The following is a 12,176-nucleotide window of genomic DNA, read 5'->3' on the forward strand; positions in this document are numbered from 1 at the left end:
TAGTCCTGTTCATACACTATGTGTCAGACTACAAAAATTCTGAATGTCCATATTTACTTAAGAACTTCCCTGACAGAAAGTAGGACTATAGGCATCATGCTGAAACTTTGATTCTATTGTTTTCAAGTGGAAGAACCAGAGAAGAATTCAGTATCTCGGTTCTTTTTTTACGTTTTAAGTATGGATATTAACGCTCGCTCAGTAAAGAATCCCTCGTCTCTTTAAGTTTCAGCAAATCCAATGACGCATTACTCACAAGTATTTCAGTTTTAGTTGCATTCGATGAAAAAATGCCGGATGTCACAATAATTGTAAGGTCGGCTACACTTAGAAAATAGGCATTGGCGTTATGTCCTGAAATTTAACTACTTAATTTGAGTTTTTATTTCTAATCTTATTCTTTATTCGTTGGCTACTTCTACTACTGATCGCTCATTTTACGATAAATAGACGTTCTGTCTTACTGAACCATAATCATCTGTGACCTTTTTCCAGTCAGAAGAATTACCGACATGTCAACGCATGAGTATTTATTGGTTCTTACTGTAAGTGTCTTTACTACTGTAGAGTTAATCTAAGTAGAAGAATAGTTATGCTTTCTCATTAAGAAACAAAAATATCTTACGTCAAGAGATGCATAGAGATTTATATGCAATTGTTCATACATCCGCATAATATGCAAAAGCTTTCGTGCCGCACATCTTCATTTCTTAGTCTTTGTGGATTTATAGACGCACAAACTTGCTTAGTCAAATATGACCATGTGCACGTAAAAGCTTCTATAGGCCATTCTTGATTCTGTTTACTCACAATATCTCATTACATATTACTTATTGACTGATTTATTTACCCAGCATAAAACTTACGGATGGAGGAATTTGTGTCTATGATATTCTCCGAAATCATCACAAAGCTAACGCTGGAGACACTCACACACATACACACACACACACACACACACACACGCACGCGATATATATATATATATATATATATATATATATATATATATATATATATATATATATATATATATATATATATATATCGATCCAAGAAAGGGCTGAGATTCCAAGTGATTTAGAAGATAAGTAATTTGGTCACAGTTAAAGTACCTAAGAGAAACAATTGGACAAAAGTAGAAAAATGAAGAGCAGACTGTGTGTACGTATATACAAATACGCTAAAAAAACTTTTAGTAGTGCCTACAGTGCGCCACATGAGATGCACGGACAGCACTACCCCACCCCCCAAACGGAGAAGTGTCTGCCGGCACCAATAAAAGCCTTCAAGAGAAGGAACATATTTCACTGAAGTCGAACAGTAAGAACAATCGCGAATTACTGATATCGATCATTACTCGCTCAGAAATCGAGGTTAGTCTATATTTGTCTTACCAACGCGTAACGAAAGACCGATGTTTCCTTTATATCAAATTTTCCAGAGGTTTTAAACGTTTGTTGTGTCAGTTTTCATAGTTTTGCAGAATATCTATTCCAAAGTATATTTAGCTAGTGTGTCAGTCCGGTCATAAATGGCAGCATTATTTAAGTCAATTGCACTGCTCTCATGATCAGTCAGGTAGAATATACTATACTACTTATTTACCAGGATTTCCTTCTTGAGGAGCTTTGCTAGTCAAAGGTGGAGTTCGTAGCCCGAAGACTTTCTACCCCCCTCACGCAAACACTTGTTGAGTCTAAAATACATGATGCATATAAACATGACGATGGCTGATGATATGCCTAATGAGACTCTCGTGTATCATTACGTAATGAAACATAAAGAGCGCCCTGTACTGTTTCAGCAGTTAGCCAGTCACTCTTTGAACAGAGTGGCTGTAATGAATCCTTACTTGGGCGTTATGTTTACGGCGAATCCTTAAAGCTAGATCTACGCCACATGTCGAGAGGCTTCGTTCGTTCGCCTATCTCATTGGATGGTTGGGTCGGATTTCGTTTTAGTGCTGTGTTTTGCTGGTGGAGGGAAGAGCGCTGGCTGCTGCTGGCTGGCTGGCTGCGTCACCCGCCGGCAGCATCCCAACAACCTTTTAAAGAGTTTGGCACTAAAAGCATAATCCCTGTGGGTATGAATTTGCAAAATATCTAAATGGTTAACATTAATCCCTTAACTGCAACCAAAATCAACGAAAACAATAACATTGTTTTTGCGTTCGTCTTTACTAACTCGGCGGTATGCTAATTGAGTGATGGCTATATTGATAAAAGTCATATTAAATCTTTGTTATTAATGGATCTTCTGGTCCATTTGATCTGATGATTGTGTGAACGGAAATAATGCCAACACTTTAGCTCTGTTTAGAGGAACAAAAAAGGGTCATTAGCGCTCAGCTCTCCATTCCACTCGCAGATGGGGAAGCGCCGCCGATCAACTTAGACAATAATTAACCTCCAACACTTTTAAACAGGATCTTTTCCGGCCAACTCAAACGTTTTCATTAAGCAATAAAAGGTTATTCACCTGAAGCTGCTTTCTTTTACCGTGAATGCTGCTCATGCGTATCTGTTGAAGTCCGCAGTCTGCAGATACAGGGAAATCATTATTTTGTATATACATAGATACTACATGCTTTACCAAACGATTTTCTACTTGCTGTATCTTTTTTTTATTCAGAACTGAACGTGCTGCCTCTTATAATAGGTTTGCTCCACAAAGTAATTACCTGCAAGAACGAGCTACAATTCATAATCTAAACTGGATGGCGGAATAAAAGTCATTATTTTCACGTTGAAATTCAGGAGACGCAATGCTCTCTCTCCGCCCAGAAATCATTCATGCACACCGATGAAATCTCTCAATAAGACGTCACATGGTGAAACAATGGACGCCTGTCACATTTTCATTCTGTGCTTAATGATTTCTAGAAAAATAAAAAAGCTTCAAGACTTATTCCGTGACTCTTATTCCGTGTAGGACTTTAGAAAATCTAGCTCCTTGTTAAAAAGAATTACTTTGTAATCTTATGAAGGAGCCTGATATCAGAGGCACGTTCTATTGTGAATAATGAATACTCATATAAGATCCTGTTCACAATTAATGGTGTTGTTTGGAAAGATAATACTTTGACTGAAAATTTCAACCTCGGACATCTAACATCTACTGTAGTGAGAACAATTTGTGCATAGTATTTATACATATATATACATATATATATGTATATATATAAATATATATATATATATATATATAGATATATATATATACCAGTTAACTGTTTGATCAAATGAGGCAAGCTTAACTCATCGTTAAGTGAAAAAGAACTTCCGAGAAATACTAATAAACTGCAAAACAAAGTTTCCAATGTAGTCTAAATAAAAGCCGAATAATCAGCTGGGATAATCAGCTGAGGCTTGAGAATCTATTGTAATTAGATTATCACTCAATACCCACAGCTTCTGTAATCTCGGACTGATGGGGTCTGAGGTCTATACTTTCAGATGGTGGGATTTTTCATCTTCAATGAGTTCTTAAGACTTGAACAGTGTAATAAAGGCTTTTATATGAGAACATCTCATGGACACTACCCTGAACACCGTCCAAATATCAACAACTATATAGCCATAGCCAACAGCACATAAATTACAATATTATTCTTCTCTCAACTCAGTCATGTAATGAGAGAATCAGAGAGATGTAGCACAGCTTATTCCTCGCTCTCCTCACTCTTATTGAGATGTAACACCGTTTATTCTCCGCCTAAGACGAGGTCTTTATAACTCAAATCTGTGAAACCCTAATGGCCACATTCTTCTTGGCTCCTCCCTTAGTTGGTCAGTCTCAAAGCTCTATATAGGGAATAAGAAAACGCCAAGGAAAAGTGGCATTCGTCTCATTCAGACAACTTATAGTTATTAATTAAGCTGCACGCAATGGATGACTGAGGAAGGGTGTTCAACAGCTTATGTCGTGGATCGGTCGGCCTTGAGGTTTTGCTGCCTGAGAGTCTCGAGTTCGAGTGGCATTCTACATAGATTACCTCCATAGATGAGGGTTGAGTTTCTATAGTAATGAGTAGGAAACTTGACCAGGCGACCATGAAGCCTAGTGGTAAAAGACATGATGAGACTGAAAATCATGGGATCGGTCGTTCCAGATTCAGTAAACAGCGGAAGCTGCTCAGAAGAGAATCACCAAGCACCTGTGAAGCAGCACTCAAAAGATTTTAGAGGCAGACTCCGCCTGGCCTGTGAGAAAGTAGTCTAATATGCTTTTCTGCTTATTGCTATGAGGAAATAAGTATATGGAGAATTATCAAGTTGCAAAGCAATATTCTAGAATCCTGCATAAATGACTGGGAGACTGCAAGTTGTACAACTAAAAAGTATAGTATTTTTGTTTAGTTAGAACTGTCCGTTGAAAGGCTTAACGCAATGAATAAAAATAAGAATGAAAGACCAAAAGACACCGTAGGCAAACAATAACAAGAATCATAGAGAAGCTTCGTTACTTCAATGCTTTTCTTCGGAGCAAAGAATTTAACCGACGTTGGGTCTCGTCTGAACATAGGTATTAGACATATATATATATATATATATATATATATATATATATATATATATATATATATATATATATGTGTGTGTGTGTGTGTGTGTGTGTGTGTGTGTGTGTGTGTGTGTGTGTGTGTGTCTAAAGAAGACAATATAACAAATGCTAGAGGCCAGGGCTAGAATTGATACATACCAATATGTTAAAATACAAAGACATAATTATACAAACGCATATAGACAACAGACAGATTTGAGTGACGAAGAGTGAGGAAAGATTGCCACTGGTGAGTTCAACAAACAGCACTTTGCCTGTGGAATCCTCAAAAGCAGCACCTGTAATAAGAAGGCAAGTAAATGAACTCCTATTGACAGCGAGCTTTCCCATCATGACCAAGAAACTATTTAAGGGTCATCAAATAAAGAATAAAAGGAATGGAATATACTCGTAGAATTTAAGCCAAAGGCCAAGCGCTGGGACCCATGAGGTCAGTCAGTGCTGGAAAGGAAATTTGAGAGTGGAAAGGCTTGACAGGAGTAAAAGGAGAAAGACCTGGCAGTTGCATTATGTAACAAGTGATAGGAGAGGGTACATAGCAAGATGGAAGAAAGATAATAAGAATGGAGGTGCTGTAAAAGGGATGAATGGGGTTGCAACTAGGGGCAGAAGGGACGCTGCAAAAAACCTTAAGCAATGCCTACAGTGCACCGCGTGAGGTGCACTGATGGCACTACACCCCTACAAGGAATAAAGAATAAATGATTAAACTGGTCTCGTGATTCTATAACCGGCAAGAGAGGTCCATCTCTTTTACATGACTCATTCAAAGGCATTCATCAAGACATTAATAAAACCACAAGAATTAGGGATTATGTGACTAATCCAAACCTTAAATGGACTTCGACTAATCAAAACATTTAATTGAGAACGACATAAGAAAAGTAACAAACAGCAGATCCCTTCATGCTTTATTCATCTATTTTCTAAAAGCTTTACAATCTTCTTGGGTTCATTTTGAGAGAGGAAGAAAATCTGAAACAGCCTGAAGAACAGGAATGTGTCTTGTAACAGCATCAACGGAGGAGAAACTATTAAAAGAAAACTTATTAAAAATAAGAGAATTTGAAATAGTCCTGGAATTTTACAGCTTGTCATGGGGATGGATTGTATGAAAACCAACAGGATCTATCAAACAGAAAAGATGCTAACCCACGACGGATTTCTTAACAGAGACATTCTAATCCATGTGAATTTTATTATTAAAATAACTTACCTTCTTGCATTTATGAATACAGGAGGAACTTTAGATCATGCAAGCAATATGAAAAAAGTATGATTATTATTATTATTATTATTATTATTATTATTATTATTATTATTATTATTATTATTATTATTATTATTATTATTATTATTAAAAAAATACTCATAGTAGCATGAGTCTTGACTTGGAGAAACAATCCATAGTTATGTATACTCGTATGCACAAATATTTAAAAGATAAATCTGTACTGAAAGCTTTCTTAAAACTGCTCTATTCCCATTCTCTGTGACTTATCTTTCTTTATATTATTATATATATATATATATATATCTATATATATATATATATCATATTATATATATATATATATATAATAAATATATAATACTATATACAAAAAATATATACATATATATTTGATTATACGCATATATATATTTACGTATGAAAGTATGCATATTCCATCGTGGAGAAATTCATGTGAAAAGAAAGAAATAGGTGTGAGAAAACATTTTGAAAAAACAAGCGATTAGTTCATTTTTGCTCTATAACTTGCAAAATCAAAGATGTAAGGATAAATAAGGACGAAAAATAATTTCTACTTGGTAACTCAATGAGAGAGAGCATTAATATTCAAGTGATATAAAACTTTGCCCATTTATAACGAAGAAATATTTTTGACAACACCAGACACGGCTGATAAGACTGGGAGTGTAATCCAGATGACTCCCCTATCGTTTTCCTGAGAGCCAAACTTTTAAGCTAGTCATAGGTTCTGCACAAACAAATGCAATGTCAGTTATACTACCATTCATCTCGATATTGTATATATACGAACTTGTTGCCTCGTGCTACGCGCGCTGGAACCCAGCGCTGCTGTCTCCCCTGCCTCCCCGTTCCCCTACCTACTACGCTCCCACACAGTGTGGACAGTTTTGCACAGGGTGGGTGGATGTGTCATGTTTCCCTTACTGTCACCGAGGGAAGGACAAACAAGATCCATTTTATCATACATACATACATATATATATATATATGTATGTGTGTGTGTGTGTGTGTGTGTGTGTGTGTGTGTGTGTGTGTATAAATCGACTGATTTTAGTTTCACTGTCAATTTAATGCTGTAAAATAGGCAAGGCTCAGAAAGTCTGGCACTCAAGCCAAGGACTGGAGAGTCATCTAGATTTCTGAATAAGTGCTCATACAGTTTTAGTCATTAGAAGCCTTTCGCAGCCTTGGCTTGTGTTTTCAAATGTATTTCTTTGTTATAAATTGGCATAAGCAGAGCTCTAAAAGGACTCATTACTTGTCGTGTTTTGAAAGATTTTCATCAGGAAGGAATTGCGCGGGAAATGCTGCTCGTTCTTTTGTCGTTGCTAAAGTAGGCGTAGCTTCTACAGGAGCAGGCTCTTGCTCTAGCACCATACGTAAGAGGCGCAAAGGGAAACTGGTGTTGGATAGCTTCACTTTATACAGAAGATAATGTATTACGTCACACATTCGCGACGGCTAAAGAGAGAGTCATATGATGGACTCGCTTTCATGAGAGCAAACCTTGACCGTCACACCAACTACGGCCCGAATCCGAGGACTAAGTCTAAAGACTGTTCCCTCGTAGCGATGTCGTCAACGACAGTGGATAAAAAGGAACGGCCGCAGGGGAGCCCTTTTTTCTTTCATGACTCATCTTCCTCCTTTTATTTCATCTTTACGCCTTCCGCTGTCATCCCTCGCCCATAGCAACCTCCCACCATAAGTCAGATCCTGCTGACCAAGTCCTCCAGCAGAGAGGACAGGACGCGCCAGCTTTGGGAGGGAGAGTCAGAATGAGGTGGAGTCGCTCCTTTCCCGCCTCCACCTTACGACTCTCATCAGTGACTCGTAATGAGGAGCTTGGATGAAACAATAATGCAGTTGTGAAACAAAATATCCAAAATAAAAACTATCAGTATTTATTATTAGTAAATGGATTACAATATATATATACATATATTATATATTATATATATATAGATATATATATATATATATATATCATATTATAATATTATATATATAAATATATATATATATATTAATATATATAAATACAATAATAATATAAGATGTTGCGATTTTGGAGGATCTTCACCCAGTGATATGATAGTTTTACTTCATGCCTTGTTTTTTTTTCTCTCTCTTCTCTCGTCTCTCTCCTCGTCTCTCTCTCATCTCTCCTTCTCTCTCCTCTCTCTATATATATAATATATTATAAGATATTATATATATATATATAATATAATATATATATATATTATATATCTATATATATATATATAATTGTAATATAATATATATTATATATTATATATTTATATCAGGTAAGTCATACCAAGACCAGCTAAATGTTTGATACTTTAAAAGGTGCTAGTTTCATCTACAAGCATTAAGAGGTTCTCTCTGTCTGTCTGTCGGTCGGTCTGTCTCTCTGTCTCTCTGTCTCTCTCTCTCTCTCTCTCTCTCTCTCTCTCTATGTATATAGTATATATCAGTATGTAATATCATATATATATATATATCTATATATATATATATATATATATATATATATAAAAGTATATCTCGTAGAAGTCCTATTAAGACCTGATGAATGTTTGATACTTTAAAAGGTGCTGGTTTCATCTAAAGGCATCAAGAGGTTCTGACCTATCCAGCTTGTTCAATTATTCTCTAAAGTAAGCCGATTAAAATCTCACAATTGCAATTCACGCACGAAATACTTCATATTGAAGACAAGGAGAACTTGCATTTTATCAGATCAGCGGCCTATCGGCCGGGCAGTATTTTTGAAAAACATTATATAATAATAGTATTGCCGGCCTCCTAATGACCGATAAGAAGATTGGAAGTGTAATGTTCGGAACTGGAGGGAATTTCAAAGCAACATTTCCTCGGAGTCATCGAGAGGCGATCACGCTTTTAGCTTGATGCGACTTGGGCGGCCGACTTCTCATTCTTGGGATCAGTTTGCATTATTTCTAAGCAGACGGTGTCGAATGTAGTCGTCTTTAAGTGCAGCAGGGAAAGGGAATAAAAACCGAAAAATTCTTAAATAAAGAGAATCAAACAGGCAAATTTGGCACTGTTCAATTTCGTAAAATATTAACGAAAGTCAACACTGTCCGTCCATATGACTTCTCTTGTCGATAAAACTAGATTCTTGATTCCTTAGATAAGTCGCATGATAACAAACAACTAAAGGGAAAGCTAATTGGTGTAAGAGTAGCATCGTATTTCTGATATGGTTCCAAAACCTTATGCGTGTTTTATTTCATCTAACTGCTTATTCTCTTACCTGTATCAAAGTAAGAAAGGCGTTTGCCCGTTAGCAATCACATACCAAGAACTCTAATGGCTCTTGGATGAAAACCTCCCCAGCAACAAAGCATTTCGAGACGCCCCAACCACGAAGTAATGTGATTCGTCGCACTTGCAATGTGCTCATATTCTCTAGCTTCATACAAACCATATTTTTATTACGTTCTTTTACGGCGCTAGCTTCATTGCATCTTTATTTGCTCGTCTTTTCCTTCTTTCCATTTCTTGTCTATGTGTATCCGTATGCCCGCAAATGGAAACATAGGGAGTCGCGGTCTCTTAATGGATGGGTTTCTCAGTAAAGGAAACCACAAACCCCGTTTTTTCGAGATCAGTTTCAAGCGTTGTTCTTGACCTCTTCTCCTCATATTGGTTTGGATGTTACGCTGCAAATTTACTTATGTATGCAACTACCACTTCTTGAATCTCTACTTCACCTGAGAGAGGGAAAAGGCTGCTTGACAGCTCTTTTTGTTCCGCAACTCTAAATTCTGGAGCTTCTCAGGGAGAAGTCTTCGCCTCACTCAAATTCACTTGTAATTGTGTACTTGGAATTCACCGCACGTAAGCAAGGAACTCGCTAGAAGTAAATCGCAGGATATGTCTTGTTCTTCTATACATTACATTTGCTATTGCTCTTCATACATATTAAAACACTGTCTGTTGACGCGTCTTTTAAATACATATCCTTCTGCCTTAGAGTCCAGACATACTGTTCAGACTCTGCAAGTTAAGAAACGTTACTTCTCTTGCATCTAGTCTTGTACGTAAAGGTCATCACACGCACCTTCAACTGCCCTCTTACTCTTACTGTTTTATTACCTACTCGTTAGCCTTCCCTGAATTACCAATGTGATGGATTCTGGCCATTCTAAATCTCCCTTTCCTTCATTTAACCGAGTCGTCCTTGTTTTCTTGAAACCAGGAATGTAGTATAATGGCCAATTGCTCTCAATCCAAGTGTCCTTTGTCTTCCTCGCTCTTTCTCTCGCCTACTTTGGAAACGTCATCACCCAGCAGACACACTTTCACTCGCCTAAGCCGTCCGTTATTCAGACTCTTTCATAATATTATTATTCCTAATTTTTAAATCTGTGCTATGCCTACAGAGTAAAATCAATCCTAAGCTGGTACAACATCCTGTGAATTTCATTAGGTTTGATGCAAACCGTCTTAAAGCAGGCGCGCGGCCCATCTTCCCTGTCCCAACTCTAGACAATATGTCCTCTCCTGCCTTACATGTAATTCAGTTTACCCTTTTTCCTTGACTTATTTCAACCACATTGACGAAGTTGCGGGTTTAAAATCATTATATTTTTCTTAAAGAAGATGCTTTGAATTAGATCATACATCTTCGGTTATATGGTGACGTACACAAATATTGCTTATTAAAGGCGTTACTGCTTAAATCTTACAACTCTAAAGGAACAATGAAATGTGAATATCAAAGTGCATTTCCTATCCATGGAGATAGATTCAGAGCTCTTACTAAACACTCCTCCACCCTGGAATTCTATGTAGGAGTGCTTATGAACAATAGCACTTTAGGGGATGGCGCTGAACATGTGGAACAGTTTTAATACATATATACGTGTGTGTGTTCATGTAAGCTCGTACATATATTATGACTGTTTCTATATACCTTAAGGCACGCACCCATTTATGCTGAATAACCTCTTTACTAGAGAGATTACTAATGCACAACATAATCATTTATGTAAAAGTTGAAATCTTTTTCTACTTTTCCACGTCAGCTGTCTTTTTACTTCTTTTAAAACCGAAACCTAATGTTTTCTAGGATTTGGTGTTCATTTCACAAGGCGTTTAGAAAGATGTCGGTAAAAACCGAAAACAGATTTGCTGGATATTTAGAAAGGTCTTTGCTCTCGCGTAATTACGGACGAGTATAGAATACTTGACTGAAGCTAAAAAGAACTACAAAAGAGTGGACAAACCAAATCAACGCGATGACAACGATGAGAGAGAGAGAGAGAGAGAGAGCTCCGAATGTAGAAAAAGTGAGGCGGCGGCAATTATTCCTTGGGTGACGATAAAAAGGAGAGTCGAAACAAAACGCTCCGGCAAAAAGGGAGATCAAACTTAGGCGGCGAGATATTCAATAACCGGAGCGAAAGCCAACATGAAAACAGGGAAAACTTCCGTAATAACAATAACAGCAACCCCGGGACAAACAGAGCTCTGAAAATCCCCTAAAACCAAACTCTTCAGCTTAGACGTAAACAATGGAAATAACATCAACAAACAAACGGAGGCTGACGACGCGACCACGCAACTGGGTTATTACCTCCTCCGCGGCAGACGATGATGATTCAATAACATCGAAATATGATGATCGTCCCTTAATCAAAATGCTTCCCGCATCCGGAGATTTTCTGTTTGGGAAGAATCTCGGCCTTTCCTTCCTATTTGGTCCTGGACGGACAACGGAGCTCGCCCGGAATGATAAATAAAGGGCGCCGATCGCCCGTCCCCTCATAAGGCACAGGTCTGGAACAACTCGCCATTTTGATTCGCTTCATCCAGATGCTGAGCGGCTGTGATGTGGCCGCGACACACACGAGAGCAGACGCATCACAAGGACACGTCGATCAGGGGAGAGAGAAGAGGAAGGAACCGAAAAGGCTCATAGGAAGGATCATGAACACACACGCACATGCACACAGGAAAGATGACGATTACCTGACTGAAGAAACTCCTCCCCAAGGCTCATCTAGAGACACTTTTCTCTGAGAGACACTACGCTGGACATAACTAAAAAAGGCAATAGTTAAGATATGAGATTAAAAAACAGCACTTTTAATGAGTGTTCTAACATAAAATCACAGATGAACATATCCCTTGCAACGGCCATACCGGTGTCACACTTTAGGATGTCATGGCGGCTGCTGTCCTGAACTTAAGCGGCTTCCCTTTACATCAGGAGAGCTCGCTGATGACGACCTCACATACCAGGATAGTTTATCTTTATAGAAAGAGGCGATTTTACCCATTTAATATTAACCAGAATCGTAAGAATGACACGTAA

Source organism: Macrobrachium nipponense, chromosome 20 (assembly GCF_015104395.2).
Source record: "Macrobrachium nipponense isolate FS-2020 chromosome 20, ASM1510439v2, whole genome shotgun sequence".
Classification (NCBI taxonomy): domain Eukaryota; kingdom Metazoa; phylum Arthropoda; class Malacostraca; order Decapoda; family Palaemonidae; genus Macrobrachium; species Macrobrachium nipponense.